The sequence below is a fragment of the Rousettus aegyptiacus genome, unplaced genomic scaffold (assembly GCF_014176215.1).
Source record: "Rousettus aegyptiacus isolate mRouAeg1 unplaced genomic scaffold, mRouAeg1.p scaffold_m13_p_1, whole genome shotgun sequence".
Classification (NCBI taxonomy): domain Eukaryota; kingdom Metazoa; phylum Chordata; class Mammalia; order Chiroptera; family Pteropodidae; genus Rousettus; species Rousettus aegyptiacus.
In genome coordinates this window covers 120229292-120251315 of record NW_023416284.1, presented here as the reverse complement: position 1 = coordinate 120251315, position 22024 = coordinate 120229292, and the positions used below count along the sequence as shown (strand labels likewise).

General features: G+C 35.8%; 1 pseudogene; it reads left to right on the top strand.

The window, feature by feature from the left end:
- Positions 1 to 290: 290 nt before the first annotated feature.
- Positions 291 to 830, top strand: LOC107509268 (annotated as a pseudogene).
- The last annotated feature ends 21194 nt before the right edge of the window (positions 831 to 22024 follow it).

Here is a 22024-nt window from a genome sequence, read left to right as displayed (position 1 = left end):
AAAATATTCTGTTTGTTTCATTAATGTGTTTTCCATACAACTTATGTTTTTGAAATAAAATTTTCCCAGTAATATAATTTCTAATCTTGAGTGTAAATGTTCTCAAAATGAAAGTCAGAGGTTGTTAACTTGCACTATTATCCCATAAACATTTTGGTCAAAACCCTCAGACTGGCACAGCGGGCTTCCCGGCTGAGCCGCTACTACCTCTGCCCTGCAGGCTGGACGGTGACCTTCCCAGGCTGCGGTGGGACTCGGAAAGTGAAGGGCCAGGGGAAATGCAGTGGAAAATGCAAAACGACAAAATTATAAAATCTACCAAACACTTCTCAGAACTGGAAAAAAAGCATCTTGCTTGCCGTAGTAGAAAAGTACAAGTATGTGCTGGAATGTAAGAAAAGTGACGCACGACCTATTGCGCTCAAGCAACGTGCCTGGCAGGCGCTTGCCCACGAGTACAACCTCAGCCAAGTGTGTCACCGCGGGACTTCAAACAGCTGAAGAAGAGGAGATCAAGCTCGGACCAAAAATATTATGACCCATGAAAGGAGAGGGAAAGTGAAAGGGAGCGTCAGCCCACTTCTGAGTACCCATGTCCTAGGGAAGGGCATCGCCCACGTGCTGCGGAATCAGCTCTGCTTCTCACAGAGCGCTCCTAAGAAGAGCCTGAATACCACCACCCCGATGCCACAGCCCAAGGCGTCGGGTCCTGGGCCAGCTCTGCGTGTTATTACTGGGCACCTGTTAGACATTTTTATTTTAAAATCCTTAACTTTAAGAAACGTTATAAAAAAATAAATTTTCATAACAAACTTGATCTTCCCAACTGAAAATCTTCAGATTACACCGAATATTCAAATCATATAACATGTAAAACATTTCATGTTTATATCCTTGTGTTGTTTTTATTATTGCTTAAGAATAAGGGAAAATGGGACTATACTAATAAGTTGTTATTAATGAAGCACCTTAATTGCTCATCTCAACCTATCTCAAATAAAAGTGGATTTGGTTGAAGATTTCAAAAAAAAAAATCCCTCAATAGTTTAAATCATAGAAAGTGGTTATGGATGAACCACGTCCATTGTTTAGGTTAAAGAACCATAAGGAGCATGATGAATAGTTTTTCTTAGTACCGTGTTACTCAGAAAAAAATTGACCTCATCCTGCTGAAGATCTGTGATGTGCTTGACACCAAGTCTTCCATTACAGTTTTAAAGGCTGTGCATCAACCCTGCCCAAAATACAAAGATGTGGTTTGTAAATTAAGAGAATGGCTTCAAAAGGAAACATGGAGATAACCAAGTCTAAGGGCTTAATAAAAAGTATAATGAAGATAGCCATGTATTAGCAACAAAATAGTTTGGAAAAATATGAACACTTTCCTGAGATAGCAGAGTTAGGGATTCCACCTTCCCAGGCTCTGAATGAGTCAAATAGTTCTAGGGTTGAAGTTTAATAACTTGGTTTTTAATCCTCAGTACTTGGCAATAGACAATTTAGATATATATTGATATAAATGTGAGTGTAAGTATATAGATACCTGTGGTTAAGGTATCTTAATCAAAGAAAAAATTATTTAGCCAAAAATCTATAATCCCAACCTATGGCTATTCAATTTTATGTCAAGGAGCCAGAGTTATTTCTTATTTACTAATTCAGTGTTCTAATGTTATCTCCTCCTGTCAGATGGACAACTTATACAACGTAGAAAGTGTTCATTTCTTTCGTAAGTAAAATTTTTACTTATTTTTATTCTATCTTGTGAGTTTAATCTCACATGTCTGAAATAACAAGATTGGAGGATGAACAAAGTTCAGAAGTCTGAGGTGGAATGTGGGTTTCTGTATACAAAGATTAATCTATATTCCAAATAATTAGCATCATTCTACCCATAAAATTTTGGAGAAATATTCATCCGGTAATCACAAGCCACAAAAAAGAAATGCAAAAGCACAAAGCAAAAAAGAAAATAATAATAATATAACCCACCCTGACAATACAGGACACTGGGAACTGGCCATATAATTTCTTGTCTTCAGAAAGTCTAAAAAGTTTAAAAATAAAAAAAAATAAAAAAGTCTAGCAAAGTGAAAAAGGCCCCATTTCAAGGAGAATCCAAAGAAAGCATTCATTAAATGTAAACACTTTTACAATCTGCTTTTTTTTTTTTAATGGATCATTACAAAGATAAATATGAGATTCTGGAGACATTATTGATGATTGCAGATCAGATTTCCTACTTGCAAACCTTACATTTTTTGTCTCTTGGCCAAACTTACAGATTTAGCCATTTGATGAATAGGCCCCTCAAATTATAAGGTTTTCATAAACCGTAGAACTGTGTCTTTAACAAAAAAACTACATAAGAAAAAATAAGTTGGATTTAGGCACGAGTCTCCTATTCTTACACTGTGCTAAATTTTGATGTGCATAATAACTAAAATGGCTGGAAATTGAAAACACTGCCTTTTATTTCACCTTCGAGCAAAGGTGAGAATGTCATCTATTCAGGCATCGATATTGATTAAGGCCTTAATTTTGACAAGAGGACTTTATTCTATCTTTGGACTGATTATGCCCTTAATAAGTAAGGTAGCTATTCCAGAGAATAACCAATGAACACAACTTTGGAAATTCACTTGCCAATACTTATTATAAACCATTTGGGAAAATAATATTTATAGTCATTAGAAACAATATTGCCATTGTAGCTCTCATGTCCTATCTTTATCCCTAATATCAGTTTTTACTTGGAGAAATAATTGATTCTATGACTAGGGCAGGGAGAGTATACAGTGAGTCTGAGATGTTTTGTGATAGGAAGTAAGAACCTTCCAAAGATTAATGGGGTTGGTCAAAAGGATATCAGAACTAATATAAAAGGAGTCACCCTGGCAAAAGTTTTGAACATTTGAGCCACACACAGAATAACAGTTCCAGTAAATTAACATGCATGGATTTCTTAGAAACCATGAACACAAGATTATCCTCATAAAAAAGCGAACCCTAGAAAATTCAGTTCTCCTTATATAAGGTGTCTATTAAGCCAACCTAATAGTCTCAAAATTAGTAGCATGAAAGAATTAAGTAAATATCTGATTTTCCAATACAAACTGTACTTCAAGGTAACTAAATAGACCAGCTGGACCCATTCTCCTATATTCTGGAGGAATGCCAGCAAATAAATATCAAATGATAGAAAAATATATTAACTCATTTCAATATTATCAATCATTTAAGGATTGTCATTAAAATCATGAGTTAAATGGTTGTTGGAGAACAGGACGTTTATACAGTAACAAAGCAACATCCTCCTGATGACTTTAGTAATTCAATAAGAAACCATATCTGCACAAAGGAGGGATCAGGATTTCATCACCCTTATCCACAGGTCAGTCTGAGCACTGCCAAGAGTGGGGCAATCAGATATAATATGTTTTCTGATTTTATGCAACATGAAGGATATAACATTATCCATGGTGCACTTCAGCCAAAATTGTTTGATTGGAATTCATTCCAATTTATTAAGAAATATTAGGTGTTTTTCTTTAAACAAACAGCTAGATAAATCTAGAAGATAAGATATTTTGTAAGGCAACTAGCACAGTCTGTTCAGCAAGGCAGTGTCATGAGAAAAAGCATTGCTCTGGATTAACAAAATTTCAACAACATAATAACCAGATTCGATGCATGAACCTGGATTGGATTCTGGTTCCAATAACCAGTTATATAAAGGACATGTGGGAATGTTGAATATGAACTGGTTATTAGAAGAAATAAAATTTTGTTGATATAAAAAAGTAAATATTTTAACTAACACTTTAACTAGAAAAAGGAATGTACAAAGTATTATGTATAACATGACCTTTCTGCAAAGCACACACTATGATCATTTTTTCTGAGTAGAGGTAAAATGATTTCTTTCTTATTCTTATTTACCTGTATCTTTTTTTTCTACAATATGCATATTCTGCTTTTGTAATAACATGGTTATTTTTAATTAGAAAATATTTATGGTCCTAAGAATATGCAGTCCATTTACATATGCTATAACTAGTTGGTCTGCCTAACCTTTCCCTTGAAACAGGCCATATTATCTGAGCTAAATATTTGGACTAAATAATTTTGTGCCCACTCTCAGCTCTGGCAACAGAATGGCTTTCACTGAATGATGAGGCTAAATAATGTATTCCAAAGCATATATTCAAACACTACAATAAGTAACTGAATCAATTATGATGTCATTGGGATTTTAGTCTATTTATGAATATTTTTGGGAGAAAATGCTCTCCAGTCTTGGTGTCAGAAATAACTATGCTTCTCATGATTCATTAGTTGATTTCTTTATTATAACATTGAGTTTTATAATTATCTTTCACTTTTTCTTTGACTTCTAGAAAACAGAACTAAAATCTTAGTCATATTCCACCCACTCTTTAGGATGATGTGTTATATATTTCTGGGCATCAATCTTGCTGCTGTCTTTATTTATTTCTTATTCAGCTTTTCTCTTTGCCCAGACTTGTTCGGTTGTTCGATTTTCGAACTTCACATGTTAGTTTAATTAAGATCTTTTACAGGGTTTTCTGAGGCGTTGATTAATTAATTAAGACTGACAGAAGGGAAAAAAAATAAGAAATATTCTAGCCAAATCATTCTGGCTCAATAACATCAGTCCTATTTCTGATTCATTCTGGTCATAAGAAAGTTACTTCCTTGGTCTTCAACTTGTCAGCCCCCTGTTGGAATATCTTCAGCACTACAATGTAAAAATGATTCCCTAAACGTTCATTGAAAGCCAACATCGTGGAAACAGCCATCTGAAGACGTTTTCTGTGTGATCAGTAAGGCTGCTGTTGAAGACACTGCTTGTTATGTTCTTCAATAACACAGTCAGAGAACTCAACATTTTCTTTTCATTGCTACCTAGGGAGTTTCTGTGAGAGTCTGCTTCAGAAAAAGATTTCCATCAACTAAAAACTCCTTTTTCCTTGCCAGGAATCATAATACATACATCACCAAAATTGGATCTAAAGATAAGTGCTTCAATCCAGTTTCACAAGTCTCAATCTAAACATTCCCTATTTATCATCAGTTTTCAACATTGCCACAGAGCCATTTTGGCAGCCAGAGGACATGATCTGGGAATCAAACTAAATTTTCAAAAGAACTAATATGTGGAAAGTCTTACCTTTGCAATAAATGCCGAATTCAAAATGATCATCATACAATGAAACCACAGTACTAAGAGAAATGGTGAATACAACAAAAACTGATTTATAAACCCTCAGCTGGAACTTGGAAGCTGAATCTTACAGTTGGGTAAATAATGGAGAATGAGGTAATGAAGTTTTCTATCCAGCGTGTTTAAAAATTAATAAAACTGCTCACGTGAAAAACTAAAAAAAAAAAATTAGAAGCTCATCAACTAAAAAAGACAAAATATAAATAGAAGAAATAGAACTTAATAAACTATTAGGGCACATTACTGAATAAACTATTTCTTTGTAATCACTGTGTAAAAGGTTTAAATTAAATTAATGATAAAGAGCACTGGCTTTGAAGATAAAAAAAAAAAACATGGGTTTTAATGCTGGTTTGTCATTTGCTGCCTATGTGACCTTAAGCAAATTAATTACCTTCTTTTAGCCCATTTTCTGCATTTGACATTTGTAGTTACTAATATTCCTACCTGGAAGAGGTTTTGTGATGTTTAAATAGCATAATGCATGAAAATTGCTTAGTCCAGTGGCTGGAATGTAGCACATGCTTAGTAAATGACATTGTGTGGTGGTGATTATAACGATCACTAAGAGATTATGGAATTTCTAACATCATAAAATTCCAGGGTATTTATTTTCACTGTGAACCCAAAACTTCTTCCCTTTGATAACTGTTTCATAAAAGAGTGTATATATACACACATATATATATGAAGTCATTATGAAAACAAGCAAAAATAATCATAAAAACACAAACCAGCAAAACTGAATATTACAGAAATAATTAACCACTTAAAAGAAAAATTTATAAGACACATGAAAGAAATACTAGAAATGGAACAAATGGCAAGTGTAATCATGAAGACATGACAGATATTTTCTGAATACTATATGGTTGTTTCATAATGTGATTCTGTATATAACATGTATTTTATCTGCCTAGGTTAAAATATTCTTCTAGAATAGAAGTTACAGGACCAGATCTTCTATTTCTAGGCTGCACGTTTCTTTTCTCCTAACTTCTAGCAGATAAATGCCCCAGTGCTTGCACGCAGGCGCACATCCATGCGCGCGCGCGCACACACACACACGCGCACACACGCACACACACACCCCGAATGGAGCTCTTACCAAGGAGGTTCAACAAGATGCATTTAGCTAATGATAAAATTTTCTAATTCAGGAAACATTACAATGGTTTTAATTTCTCCTACTTAGTTATAGTTCAATTTTCTAATTTCAGATTAAGAACCTGAGGAAGCACTGACAGGCATCTCCAGTTTCAAAAATAATATTTTGCTGAACAGTTAAAGACAATGCCATTTAACAAGATAATGAAGACTGAGGGGGAGGAAACAGCTTTGCAAGTTAATCAAGAATTCTGAATTTTACTTTGAACATGTCAATTTGGGGATCCAATTAGTTTTAATTCTGTTTCAAACATGTTAATTTAGAGATATTATTAGTTACCCATTTGTGGTTCTGAAATAGGCAGTTGCATAAGAATCCAAACCTTAGGTAAACAGTCTAGGCAGGAGATATAAATCTGCGTTTTCAGCATATAATAACAGCGAATATTTATTGAGTGTTTAATACAAGCTAGGCACTATTTATATCACCCTCCCAATAACCCCATAATTAAAGTCCTGTTATCCTCATTATATTGGTAGAGAAAGTGAGATACAAGTAATCTGCCCAAGATCACACAGCTATCAAGTGGTGATAGAAGGATGTATGTGCAGACGCTATGGGTCTTCAGCCCATGCTCTTACCCTCCACTTTATACTAGTATCCGCAGACTCAGGACTTTAAGAGATGATATAAGGATGTAAAGATAAAGTTTGAATGTATAGCCCAGAAACATGTCCCAAGTCGGGTAGAAAAGAACAGAACTTTGAATAAAAGGAAGAAGCTGTGGGGTCATATAAGGAATAAAAAAAAAAAAAACCTTTAAAAAGAGTAGAATAGTTCAACTGTGTTGAATGCTACTGTGAGGTTAAGAAACATGAAGACCAAGCAGGGGCCACTGAATTTGGCTACATGGAGATGTTAACGTCATCAGGAGCAATCTTGGTATCTGTGAGATGTGAGATCAGATATCCTATTGGAAAGGATTGAAAACGAATGGGAGGTCAGGAAGTGGGGATAATAATTGCAGAATACTATTTGAGAAGTTTTACCATGAATGGGAACAGAGAGAGGGTGTTTGTTGGAAGCTGTTTATTATTGAAGCTTTTTGGGAGACTGGGAAATGAGAGGAGCAAGATCCTGAGAGAATGGAAAAAGAATAAGTAGAAAAATTAGCTGTTTTCAAAAGAGGACCACTTCCTTCATGGAAATAGGAAGACAGAAAGAGGAATGGCTGCAGATGCACTAAAGAGAAATGATTTGGTGGAGGGAAGATGAGAGAGTTTCCATATTAATCTGTATTTCTTCAATTAAGTGTGAGCTGAGATCATCAACTGAGAGAGTGAAAGAGTGTGGGATATAGGGGAAAAAAGAAGTGTAATAAGTCATCTTCCTGAGTGGAAAACCAAGCTCAATAAAGAATAATACTGATTGCTGGGCAGGGCTTAGGGCCAGTTTGAAGGCTATAATCATGAATTCAAAGAGAAACCAACAATCCTGGTTATGTGATTTTCTCCAGCACTGTTTACTTATTCTGGAGCAAGCATGGAAAATGAGGATGATGACAATGATAATGATACTTATTAAGAATTTACTGTGTGCCACTTTTATAGATGTTTTCCATGTAATGAATTTTAATCCCAAACGGGAGCAAATAAAACATTAAAGAGGGAGGAGAAAGTTGAATGGTTCGTGCAACCAAGTGACTATAATTGTAAATCAGCAGTGATAAGGTGGTCATGGAATCAGTAGATAACAATTACTTCAAAGGAGCTAGGAGAAATGATTTTGAAATTGCCATGGGAAAGCAAGGAAGATACTGCCTCACTTTCTGGCCCTGCAACACATAGCTCCAGGGAAAGCATTGTCCTCCAGAAAAGCCAGATTTTAATTTAATAAGGAAATAGAAAGAGCATTTGGAGCAAATGTCGAAGATGCACTGGGGGTAGGTACACACAAATGGAGAGTTCCAGAAGGCATATACACAGGTTTAGAAGAATGGGAAGAAAAGGCGATCAGATTCAATTTAATGACAGCTAGAGTACGGTAGAAAGGAAAGTCTGGGTGATAATGTTTGAAAAGGATGTTTGGACCTGTGGGTATAACTGAACCAAATGTGGACGTGAGGAATAATGGAGCTAGCTGTGAATGTATCTCAGAGGACCAGTAGAACTAGGTTCTAGCATCCAATATGGAATGCTCAGCTTAATAGCTATACCATAAGTCTGAGTTTGATCCAAAAAATATTTTAGAATTTTAAGCATTAAGAGATTTAATTCTGGAAATTCAAGACTTACAAAACTGTTGAAAAGCATGGGAAGTGTAGGAATTGCAGGAAGACAGCACTGATGGTATCAGTGACCTATCACAATGAACGGGATAGTTCTCATGACACCAAACTTCAAGATACCCATTACTTTCTCATTAAAATAGTGCCTTTACTTCTCCCAACTCTCATATCTAATGTAACTGCCACTCACTGACAGAATTAAAATAAGAAAGTTGCTGACAGGGAGTATGGAAAATGTAGATTCCATTCTTCCAGTCCCTGGATACAGAGGATATAGCAAATGCCATGACATGACTGACATGACTGACATGACCTCTTTCTCCCTTCCTCCTTCTCTCTCCTGGAATAACTCTCTGGAATAACTTCCCCTATGATAACTCATATTACTTTTTTAACTTGATTGTTTCTTAAGTATCTCTCCAAATAGCAAAAGCTTGGGGTTCTGTTAGGATAAAAACCATATCTTCCTTGTTTTTATTGTGACCTCAGTGCCTGTCACACCACAAGTTCTTAACAAATCTCTGTGGAAGAAAGCAAATGGTTTTGTGCACTGAATTTTGTTCACCCCAAATTCATATGTTGGTGCACTAACCCCTAATATAACTATATTTAGAGATAAGATCTTTGAAGAAGTAATTATAGCTAAATGAATCAAAAGGATGGACCCTTTATTCAATAGAACCAGTGTCCTCTTAAGAAGAGAATGAGACACTGGAGACGGGCATGCATGCAGGAAAGGCCATGGGAGGAAACAGCAAGATGGCAGTTATCTGCAAGCCAAGGAGAGAGGCCTCAGGAGAAACCAAACCCAAGGACCCCTTAATCTTGGAATTCCAGTCTCCGCAACTATAAGAAAGTAAATTTCTATTGATTAATCTACCCGGTCTGTGGTATTTTTTTTTTATAGCAGCCCTAGCAAACTAACACTGATAGGGAAGGGGGAAAAAGGGGAGGGAGATAATAGGACTTCTTTTTATTTCTTGATTAGAGTTTCACTGATGTAGTACAGTTTGTTTTTAAAATCCATACATCTGGAACACATTATTTACCTCGTTTGTAAGGATTTCCTGATATATTTATTTATATTGCTTTTGTTTATATTACCATTGATGTGAAACTAAATTGTAAGAAAATACACTGCCTATATCAAGAAAAAGTGGCAGCTCTTTTCCCTTTTTAAAATAATTTCACAGAGTAGTAGATCCTTGAAAGGTAAAATTTCCAATTGGGAGAAAAGATAAAAGTCTTTTCCCATCCTGGTCTCTCCTACATGACCCATCCCCAAAACAAATAAAAATCAATTTATCAAATACACCAAACCTATCACATTCCAGGCCAGAGTTAAAGTTTTCCAAGAAGAAGCTTTTAATAATCCTTGTTAAAATTTGACAAGACTGACTTTTTCTTCTTCTAAGCACTGTACTCTTTAACAGGGTGGTCTGCATTCGCACTGTCCAATGTGGTAGCTACTAACTGCATGCAGCTATTTAAATTTAAACTTAAACCAATTAAATCAAGTAAAGTTTAAAATTCATTTTCTAAATCTTACTAACAACATTTCAAATGGTCAATAGTCACATGTACCTAACGGCTATCATATTGGGGAGCACGAAACAGAATATTTTCATCATGGCAGGAAGTTCTACTAGATGGTACTGGTCTAGATCAACAGTTAAACACAGGGACATATCTTTGATGTTAACAATTTCAAACAGGTAGACTGATAATCTATTGAGAGATATGCCCAGTATTAGCCTCGTCACTCCTTTCCTTTCTCACCTTCTTTGTCAGTAAGGTAGGCTTTTGTTACACATACTAGAAAGTCAATTCAAACTGACATAAGCAATAACAAATTTTATTTACTCACAGAACCTGAAAATTCAAACGTAGTTTGGACATGGTTTAATCAGGGTGCTGGCTCCATTTTTCTCTAATTCTTTCACAGTCTCCTATTAACAGCTCAACCCTTAGACTAATTCGTCTCAATATTTACAAATGGCCTCAGCGTTTCCCGGCCTATACCCCACATTATTCAGAGAAAGAGATTGTCTCTCTGGTCCACCCTAGAATAGATATTCTTTATTTCACTCATTTTACTCTCTTAGCCAAATCTTAAGCAACAACAATGTCAAGGTAAAATAATATGAACTGATAGTCACAGGAATGGTTACTGATCCAATCATCGTGGCATCTATACCATATTAGACAGATTTGCTTAGGACTGTGAGGACTCACTCAGGGAACTGTGATGAACTCAACCGCACCCTGCTAATCTCTTCAAAAAACTTAAAGTTTTTTTTAAAAAGGATAGCTGCTATGCAATAGAGGTAAGTAGTCCTCTAAAAGAAACTATGTGCTGTTGCAAAGGGAAAAATGGATGCTGGGCAAGCACCCAACATATGTGCCCTTATATCCTCATATAACACAAGTTTCTAGAGGTTTAAAACTAAATCCAAAAGTTACCTTCTCCTTTACTTTTGAGAGATATATTAAATCCAATACTACAAAAGGACAAAGATTTTAACCTACTTATAAGCTTACAAGTTACCCTGTCATGGTTTTGTGTGTGTATGTGTGTGTGCGTGCGTGCACGTGTGTGTGCTAACAGAAACACCAGACCTCTGGATCAGAGAACAGACCATTCATTACTCACAGCAAAATGAGCAGCCAAAGTAGTACCTTGCACTGGCTCTCCATGCCCCATTTCCCCAAGGGCAACACAATGGGGACCAGATGTTCATCTGCACATGCCCCAGGGTTTGCACCATAGGAAAGGATCCTTGAAATTATGAGACTTATAGCTTATATCATGTAGCTGAGATTCCTTTTCCTATCCCCCTCTGCAGAGAAAAAGAGAGTACTTGATAACCCTGGAAGACAAGCTAATGTCTCTCCAGAGAAAATAAGTTTTCACATACCTCTGGAGCAATTTACAACCTCTAGCTTCCAAGCCCTTTGCTATTCAAACATGCCCCTTGCTCAAAAAGCTCAGACCGTGCATAAATGTGAGACTATTCATGGAGAATTGCCTTCCAAAAGGTTATTAGCAAATTAACCATCATGAGGCATCCCCATAACTAAGTTTAAGACTTTCTTAAAACATTTACTACAACAATATTATTAATTTTCTTTTAATTTGCCATTCTGGTAAGGTAAAATTTTATTTAAAATTCTTATTAAAACAAAAATTTTGTGCTTTTTCTTTTTGTTAAACTGCCAGTTTATGTTTTTTACCCATTTTTCTAGTGTACTCATTGTTGTTTAGCATCGATTTACAGAATTTTTAGTAATTTTTCCCTGGCATCCTCTAAAAGCACACTCTGGAGAATAGGTTTAAAGTAGGCCTGATTTATTCAGGAATATGATCTTATCAAAGATGAGGGACAGGAGAGTACTTGTAGAAGAAGGAAGAGTCAATACAATGAAGGGAAAAGCATTTATCTCTGGACTCCTGTACCCCACTGGTCACAGGTTGACATGCTGAGTGTGAATTCTCCCATACTTCCTAGCACCTGTGTATGCCTGAGTGCTAGATGGTTTTTATGGGTCCCCAAACCTCAGTGTCAGCAAACCCCTAGGGCAAAAAGAGAGGTGCTCACAACATAGGCCTGGGGTAAGCCTATGTCTGGATGCACCTGCCAAAAAGCAGTCAAAGCCAGGCTAAAACTGGTCACCATAGTCATGGTCACACTGTGAGATAAGGCTGAAAGGACATGAAACTGTGCACAGGAAGTGCCCAGTACCACTTGGGTATACTACTTGTACCCCTAGGGTCCTCCCAGATCCAGTTTATCATTGAGTTCCCAATAAGACAGAACTTCTTCCCAGTTTCTTTATCAATAAATGTCTATTTTTTACATTCTTGTCCCCTTACTCCAGGATTTAAATTAGGGTGGAAAACATCCCCCAATAACTTCTCTGGAATTCCACTATTGAGGTTCTAACTCAGCATCATGAATAGATAAGGATGTTCGATGAATATTAATCTGAATTTCTAGCAAAGATTTCAGTGGCTTCTGGAAAGCATTTTGAGAGGATATCATTTTCTTCAAGGTTTCTCTATGTCTTCTGTATCTGGACAATAGATCATACTTATTAGAGTTCATTTGTACAAATAACAAATAACTTTTAGAGATCCTGAATGTACTCTTAGACAGCAATAAAGTCTTATAAATAAGTTTGAAGAAAGGCCTAACATGCTGTTTTTACTGTTTGTTTATAAGTTAGTTTCAATTTCAAGATTCAAAGGAGTGGAACATTAAAATGTAATTGCCATTGACAAAAATTATGTACACCCTTTGGAATGAAGCTCTACCCAAAGTCATTTTCTACAATAACTCAATCAAGAGTTGGAATCACCAAATGCCTCGGTACCAGAGTAAAGACCATCTAGTTCCTAAAATAAATTGAGAAAACATTTGGAGAGGCAAAATGAAGTCAAACCTGGAGTCATCCAATTAATTCTTGTTTGATATGGACCCTGGGAAATCTTTGAACATTAAATGCAAAGATTTGCAGCTTACCTGGGCCTGAATTCAAGAAGTTAGACCCTTTAAGATCCTTACAGTAATGTAACATTTTCTTTATAAAACCAAATTTAATAGGTATTGGCAAAAATCAATCAGGATCACAGTAGATCTGGGCTTCCTCATCAAATTCGTTCCCATTTTACAACAGCCCAAGAAAATATAGTTGTCTTTGATTGGTTTACATGGGCTCTCCCTTCTTATCTGGGCATTTAAAATATAGTTCATGGGTCTGGATGAGCATCCTAAACTTTTGTTATAAAATCAAGTATCTATCCACAACCCAGGCAGAGGTCCTCTGAGGCTAACCTGGAGCCATCCACATGTCCAGGAACAGACTCAAATAAAGCCCCAAGTAGGACCAGAAACAGAAAAGAAAAATGCCATCTTTTTTTCACCTGTATATGAATGTGCAACTTAATTTTCCTACAACTTACTTCTTAGGTCTTCACGAATTTCTCCCTAATACTAAAATGGAGAGCTAATTCAGTTGCCACAATTGCACTACAGAAAGGGTGTTCTGGGAGAAAGCTCTATCCCTAACTCAACATCAGCACCCATATCTTCAAAGCTACCTACTCTGACACCTACACACACAAAGCATTCCACCTTCCCTTTCATATTAAGCTGCTTTGGAAAAGTAAAGCAAAACAAAACAGAGCAAATGACAGTAAAAATGAGACATGTGGGAGTGGAGTACTTTTTATCTCTGTTGCCATCGACACCCAGGTATTGATTTTTACCTGCTCATTTATATGATGCTGGAAAGAGCTGGGTGTATAGGCAAAACCTAGGCATTGAATGTTACTGTTTTGTTTTGTTTTTTAACTTGCCTCTAATATTTAGACCACTTTAAAATGGGAAGTCTGTCATCAATTGTGCTATAGAGGTCTTGAAGGTGATATTGTTTTAATGTGTCTTTTCCCAGCTTTAAGGCCCTGGCCAGTCAGCTCCCCTTTCTTGAGCAATTAAGTCCAAACCCCAACCACTCATCAGGTTCTCATACCCAGGCCCACTATGTACTGGTACTAAAGGCCCCAAAGCCAGGTATCAGACAACTAGAGACAACCTGTGCCCCAGAGTCAGCTGAAATTATTTAAATGAGCCAATCCAAGGGGAACCATGGAAACCCAACTAACCATACCCAGCTTGCCATACAAACTTCCTACAGTTCTAGGCTGCTGCTACCCTATCCACAGGTGCAATGGCCTGTGCAGTCTTGCCCAGAGGCAGCCTTCTCTCCCTCAGTAGTTATAAATGACAGAGTTCTGCCTTTCCCCTGTCAAGTGGCAGTGTTGTTTCCGGACCCCAAAAGAACCTTTAGATCTTATTAAACATCTCTGCAGTCACACTACCAATCAGAAATAAAGTATGGGCCTTTTCCACCACATTCTTGAAGAATTCTTGAAGAATGAAGCCTCATTTTGAAAGAAAAATTCACAGCCTGTTTCCATTTTCTCTGAAATGTCAAGAAGGGCACTGGAACCAAGCAATTTGAGCCATAATATTTCAAAAAGTTACTTCACCCACGCCTTAAATCTCAACTACCCTTTTATAGACAAATCTTTTTTTAAAAAGAATCTCATTATGTCATCTTCTTAACCTGAAATGATGTAACGGTAATTTTATTCATGTAACTTTTGATTTATAAAATAAATTTAATTCTAAAAATAAAAACATAAAAAAATATAAAACCACAGAGCCCACTCCATCATCCTTTCCAAGAACAGAATCTCATCCTCTGAAGCCCTGTGGCAAATGTCCACAGGATTACACAGAGCTAGTATCTGATTCTGCAGGTGGTGATCCTTCCCACTTCCTCTGAAACTTTCAGTTTTTCCACACACTATATTCTGTTTTAACAAAGGACCATTAGGAATAAACAGTTTTTAAAAGCAAGATCTTATAATAAAACATATTAGCTCATTTCTGCCTTTGGACACCATCCATCCATCCAACATGAAATGACACTGTGCAAAACCCCCGAGTGGGGCTGGCAGCCTGTGTGGCTCGCCATGTGAGGATGAAACTAAATCGCCTTCCCCAGGACCACAGAGACTAAATAAATACAGAGCCAAACCATAAAAAGGGCAGGATAACGTATTTTTCTCAAACTTTAGGTAGAGTTCTCCCCTCATTTTCCCTCTTAGATACCTCTACAAGGGAAAACAGCTAACCCTCTCCACAGGACTTCCTCTTTTATGAAGTCCCCACAATCCCACTGCAAATTTCTTCATTACAAAGATGTAAATATTAGAGAACAGAGCTGCTCTGTCAATCTTGTGTCGTTTATATCTTTTTAAAGCCTCAAGTACAAAGTTTGGAGAAAAAATATTTCAACTAGTGTTAATAGAATAAAAGTAGTATCAGGTAAACTTCAAAGTAAAGCTTCTAAAGACTAAAGATTTGAGTTTTTAAACTTTTCTTCCCGCATGAGAAGGAAATCAGGGACGATTTAAATGGTTTCCTTAGAGTGTCGTCACTCTCACCTCTCTTCTTCCCTTGAGGAAAGTAGAGTTAATTAAAGACCATCGCCATCCTTGCACAAATAAGAATGGATATAAACTGCTATGCACAATATCTGAAATATAAGCAACTTTATTATTTGTTATTATTATTATTATTTCCCCACAGGGTTTCCTCTACCCACATTAACTTCTGTAAATATTTTCTTAGTTTCAGCTATGCTAATCATATCAAACTAGCCTTGACCTAAAAGTTCTTAAGTTTTAGGTCATAACCTTTAAGCAATTAATAAAAAAAGTATTTATCATACTATCTTCTTTTGTAATTCTGTAACAAAAATAACTGTTTTGGACCAAAAAAAATGTCTTATGAAGAAAAGTAAGTGGGAATCCTTTCTGTCCTAGTACATAGACATCATAGTTTTTTTCCTTTACAATTCAAAGAAAAAGTTCATGAAAAAAATTTTCTGCACTTCTGTCTACACTTGTCAGCGTCTCCAAAATTGGCAATTAATAACTCAGATAGCCCAAGGGTATACAAATCACGGAGTGTGTTTTGTATTTCTCTCTGCGTGCAATACAGTGTGTTCTGTTATTAACAGAAAGTCAGCTGTTGACAGGCAAAGCCATTAAAACATAAGTGATCTTTCATTCCAGCTCTCCCTAAAATTATTTTGCCAAGAAAATGGAGCTACAGTATCCTTAAAGGTTAGGAGGAACGACATAATGGGGAAAACAATAAGGGAAACAGAAAAATACTTTGAATTGTTATGGATCTCTCTCTCTTGTATTCAGACATTCTTCCTGGAGCACAATTGTACAAATATTACCAGAATTGATCCTTTATAAATTTTAGCTTACTTTAGAGTTATTAAAGAATATATGTTTATAGATTGTAATTCAGAATAACAAACTGGAAAAGAACCTTACTAAATCCTTAAAGCAATGAAATAGTTTATTACACTTATCGCACCAGAGCGAACCACACAGGGAATGTTTCCAACAAAAAAATAATTTTGTTTATGAACCAAGGAACTATATTAGCTTTCCAATTTAGCTCAGAGCAGTCTCCCATTATTTTAAGCACTTAGTATTCTTTGGTTTAGACCACTAGTGTGAGATTTTTGTAAAAATATCACAACATAAATCTAAAGCTGTTTTAATATAAAACTAATAAAATGTCAAGGTTATAAACTATAGATTCCACAAACTTATCAGAAAAACTGAGACAGAATATAATATCTTTTCACTGAGTAATATCACTAAAACTGTGAGGAAATGGAAATTAGTGCCTAGAGGTAAAAATGAAAGTTTTCTACAAATGTTTTCAAAAGCCTAAGTCTGTAAGAAAAATATGGCAAGTTGTTGAGAGGAAAAGAAGATGTGCAGAAACTGCTAGCTGTCCACCAAGAAAGGAAATAAGGTTCTTCCCTTCTTCCATCGTCATGGAGTGGGAGCTATGAAATGGCTCCCCAGTCTGGACCTGAGCACCCCGGCAGTGCCCATGGCCTTAGTGTGGCCCACAGCTTCACCGCTAGACTGAAGCAAAAATTGTTTAACTTCTATATCACTTGCTTACACGGAATTCCCTTTGCCCCAGACTTTTGTTCTTTCTCCTTGCTTCTTGCTGAGGGACCTTGAAAGTCTTTTGTTGACCATTGTAATACCACTGTTCACCTGGCTCCTAAAACACCTGCATAGAGTAGAGCCAACTGCCAACCTGGAGCACTTAGTCCAGAGAAAGTGACAAAGAAATAAACTGTAGTCTCTCAGCCATTGAGTTTGGACATTCTTTGTTCAAACTTAATAAAGAAAAAGTGAGAGGTAAGAAATAATAGGAAAAGAGCAACATGAAAATACTGGATGAAGTGATTAGCTAAATCTTAGCATCACTTAAGAAATAACTAATTCTGATGTAATCCTCAGATCATTTTCATTTGTCTATTCAGCAACGAATATTATTTGCTACATAGCCTTTGCTAGGGATGCTGGGGAAACCAAAAGGAAAAGATAAAATCTTGCTCTTGGAAACGTACAATCTGGGGTACTTGGTGGAATATCATGGAAGGAAGTAAACTCTAAAAGACACAATAAGATTCCCCCATTGTTTTTCTCTTCTCTTTGCCTCTCTTCCTTCTAGATAGAGAATTGCTAATATATTTGATTTGGAGAGAAGGAGAAATAAAACATAGGTTTTTTTAGACATGATGATGTTAGGTTTTTATTTCCCATCTTGATGAAATTTTAAAAAACACATGCCTTATTACAAATGAGACTGCAACTTGTGGTTCATTATATAACTGATTTTGTGAATTTTTAAAGGTTGAACGATATTTCCAACTTTTTTTTTTTTTAAAAAAAAGAGATATTCTCTTCTGAGAAGTTCTTGACAGTGTATTTATATACTTGGTAAATTTATAAAATGTTTTATATGCAACAACTTCCAAGGAAGATGATTGCACTCATGGTACTATTTCTCTAAGGTTCTCTACCACTATGAAAGCAGAAGCTAAGCCTTACATATTTAATATTCATCTTGTACCATGCCTGGTACCCAGCAGGAATTTAAAGAGTTTATTAGCAGTACAAGTAAATATGGCACATTAGCTACATCTTTCAGATGAATTAATGAGGTCCACAAAGATAGTGGCAGAGCCAAGACAAACCAAGGACCTTTCTTCTTAGTGCAGTGTTTTTACAATATTTACTCATTGATTAATATGTTGTTTTATGAATCAAATTGCTCAATACTATTTGTCAGTCTTACAGTTAAAATAAAAAACAAACACATTTCTCCTCAGATGTTTACCTAATTATTAGCACTGATTATTTCTAGCTTATCAACTACATTTTAAAAATTCATGACTATAATTTTTAAGTATGAAAATGTGATGACTAATCATAATTAAAATAAATGTCAAAATAAATACAGTTGTTGAGTAGTCTAAGGAATAATGTAATTTGGTGATTAGTGATTTTTGGCAAGGTAGTAAGGAAAGAGATGCCCTAAGGGGAGCAAACCATAATTCTGAGAAAATTTTTTCAAAGTCTACTTGCCCTCCCTTGATTATAATAAGGTCTCATAGAGTGTACTATCCAGAGCATTCTCTGCCCCAACCTTATCTTCCTCATCCTCCCATCCAAAGTTAAGAATTACTGTCTTTTAGATCTATAGGGAAAGAAAAAAGCTGAGCTCTATATAGGAGGTATTTGAAAATGAAGAGTTAAAGGTAATTAAGATCAAAAAAACATATTATCAGAGAGATGTGTACTCGTTCACCCACTTAATCATTATTTAAGGGCCCGTGGAATTTACAACAGCTACTAATATTATCAGACACACCCAAAAGGCTTAAAAGACTCAGTCTTTGCCTAATCTGAAAAAAAAAACCAACTAAAATATATATGAATAAATAGAAGAAAATAAATATAAAGTGTATGCTATATATACATACATGTCATATTTGATGGGTGTATGCTGTGTGTATGTGTGTGTGTGTGTGTGTGTGTGTGTGTGTACACATACTTGAGTGTATTTATAGCAAAGGTGGGTGGGTTAATAATGTATTGGTTAAAATGAAAAAATTTCTCAAACAGGAAAAAATAGCATAAGAGAGGCTAAAAAGAACAATCTGTATAGAAAATAATTGAGGCATGTCTAGAAATGAAGCTAAAAATGGTTACATAGTGACATACAAAAGTAGAAATCAGAGGATCTTGAAGGTCAGGCTTGGGACTTTATATATGTGATAACTGAGAACAGAGAACCACCACAAGTTTCTGACCAAGGAAAACAATACAGTAAAAACAGTTCTTGTGGGATGTTTTTCTTGCAACTGTAAGGATCTTCGATGCCTGAATTAGAGATGTGGAGACTCATATAGATTCAATAGAAAGCTTGTAGAGCCTGTAAAGGAGTGACATAAATATGGGGGGGGGGGGAGTGGGGGAAGGAGTGCATTCTGAATTATTCTAGAGAAATACCGAAAAGGATTTGGCATATAATAGGATGTGTGTGTCAAAAGAGAAGATACAGTCAGAATTAAGCAATCACAATACAATGCGAGATGTTCTATAACAAAAACAGAGTTTGTAGAAGTAAAGTAGAAAATGTAAAAAAGAAATTAGTTTTCTTTGAGGAAGGCAAGAAAAATTTCCCATATACTTTTCACATATTCCTAATTAAAATAGTTATCGCATTTTTACTAATTACTTTGTGTGTCTCTGTGTTATCGGTTCAGGTACTCTGACAACCAGATGCCAAGATGAAGTAAAAGAAATTTATTGGGGGTAAAATTTATGAAACACAAAGAAAGAAGGAACAGGAATTAGCAGGGAAAGCTTTGCAGGTATGACATCTGTGAATGGAAAAGGAGAAGGAAGTAGGATTGGGTGGGAACAGCTTCAGATACAGGGAAATGTTAAAAAGATTTGACCAGACCAATGGGGAAATCTAGCATAAAGATTACCTGAAGAGGAGTCTTGCTTTAGGTGAAAATGGCCAGGCCTAGTACCTCCACCATTCCCAATCATTGCCTGGGAACTACCTGGAGAGAGCTTGACCTCAGTTCAAGGACTGCTCTAGATCCCAAAGGCACGGGAGCAGTCAGATAACTACAAGGTGTGACAAGTACTCTCTTGAGGAGAGCTGAGAAGTACACTTTCATGGTTGCTCTAGTCTGACTTGTCAAAATGTTGAATTCTTCCAAGCCACAGATCAAGTCATAGGTTAATTGCACTCTAGCATTTATTATAGTGGCTAAAAATCAGCAAATACACACACACACACACAGCCAAAAAAAAATGTTTAATGAAATGACATTGTTAAGTGCAATATGATAAGTTAGGCATTATGGATGTAAAATATATTATTTATTTGATTATATAAATCTTATGAAAATATAAATGACATTGTTAGGTAACAAAACCCTGATGACACAGGAAAAGACACAAAGAGAAATTCCTGCAGGACTAATAACCTTACACAGAATAGGCCCAATGACAATTCTAAAAGCTTTCCAAATTCCAAATTCCCAAAGACATCTGAGTAATAAACTTTTGTTATAGTTCCACAAAAATTAACTTAAGAACGTCTTTGGCCCAAGCTAGGGTAGCTCAGGAGGTTGAGAATGATAGACGAGATGTTCAGGGCTAAGTGTACTGAGTGTACAGTGCCCTGTACCTTTGTGCTAACATTGTACCTTGTGCAACTCTGAAATTTATGAGTTCTGATGTGATTCTCACTCACTCAAACTTAACATGTACAACTGTGTGTCAACTGGTAAATCCATTTGAGAGTTCCATAAGCTTGCACCTACATCTATCATTAAACAATGTTGTAATTTCTCTTTGTACTCTAATGGAGCTGACTTCCTTATGTTTATTTTAGATAATTGAATTTTGTTCAATTTACTCAAGTGGTATCTGTGTATAGCCTCTTTCAGCCATCTAAGCCTATTATTAATGTTTTCGATGTGGTGGTTATTCAGATTGGTAGCAACAGTGGGATTGAAACAAAAACTCTGACACCTATCATGGCTACATCTCTGAGGAGAAAGTTCCAGGATAATGGAGGACAGGGATTGAAACTGTGATGCTTACTTGCTTTGCTTACCTTCTATAGTTTGAGATGACTAAGACCTTGTACAAGTGATGCAAGGTAAAATTTTTCAGTGAAGAATGAGAAGTATGCCATTAACTCTCAAAAGTCTGGCCATTTGGGTAAAAATTAATTAATAATAAATACTTCAAATGGTTCAGTAATTTCTGGATGCAGTGAAAAGGGACTCACTGAAGGGTATAAAGGCATAAAGAAGGGTAATATGACAAGAAAGAGATGCAGAAATAGAAGAGACTTACCATGTTTTAGATATTGTAAGGAAGCCTTTGCAAAGAAATGGCAAATTATTTGTTCATTTATTTATATCTTGTATTGTTTCAAAAAAGATTTGTGGCCGCTTATTGAATTGGGATCAAATTGTATAGTAGAACTTTGAATTTTAGAGAATAGAATTTCTTTATTCTGTGAGGAATAAAGAATGTCAATCAGAATTGTGTTTGATGAATTTCCATCTTTCAGCAAAGTGTGAAATGATTAGATGTGAAGATAGCATATATAAATATATATAAGTACGTACAGGTGGTATATATATAATATATATAAGTATGTACTTATACTTCATATTATATGTATACATGTATATATGAAAGCAGATGCCCAAAGACTGATTTCTAAGGAGCACCTTTAAGAGGAATGAACATCTTTTCAGTTTATATCGCAAATAAAGCAAATGTATTTGTGTGTATCTATAGTCAACTGTTTCCTTTTTGCTATAACTTGTAATGTCAAACATATGGGTCCACTTGCAGGGCACATAAGTGGGGCAAAGG